The sequence below is a fragment of the Neodiprion fabricii genome, chromosome 7 (assembly GCF_021155785.1).
Source record: "Neodiprion fabricii isolate iyNeoFabr1 chromosome 7, iyNeoFabr1.1, whole genome shotgun sequence".
NCBI lineage: Eukaryota > Metazoa > Arthropoda > Insecta > Hymenoptera > Diprionidae > Neodiprion > Neodiprion fabricii.
In genome coordinates, this window is record NC_060245.1 from 9,917,963 (window position 1) to 9,918,630 (window position 668).

Here is a 668-nt window from a genome sequence, read left to right on the forward strand (position 1 = left end):
TAAAGAGATCCGATCGAACTACGGTTACTTCTGCGCCCGTGTCTATTACCCACAGACAATCGACGCCATTAACAGTACCGCGCGCGTAAAGACCAGACTGTCGTAGACTTCTAATTAAAAACTGTTCTCTAAGAGGGCTTTCACTATTAACAATCTGCGATGATTTTCGCCCTGACAAATCATCTGAAACTAGTTTTTTGAGTGAGTTCCTGTTGAAGAACTCGATTGAGGATCTGCTTCCCCTTTTTCTATATTTTTCTTACGCCAATTATAAGAATTTGGATTCGAGCCTTGCATCGGTTTTCCACTAATTTTTTTAATTAGAAAACAATGATTGGCGTCGTGGCCTGTTTTTTTACAAAATATACAAGTCAAGCTAGTTTGACTTGTCACGACCACGTTTTTATTTATACGCTCGTTTCGACGGTTTTGAAAAGAACCTCGATTTCTTGATTTAAAATTGTTACCGTTATTTCTATTTTCATAATTTTGAGGTTTTGGCTCCTCCGGGTATTCAAAACTCTGTCTTCCTGAAGTGTTTCCAGACACCTTAATCCGACGAAGTTTGCTTAACCCAAAATATTGCTTTCTCATTGCCTCTACCTCGAGGGCTTTGGCGGTCGCCTCCCGCAGAGAAGTGAGGCCCGACGTTCCAACGGCCATTTTAA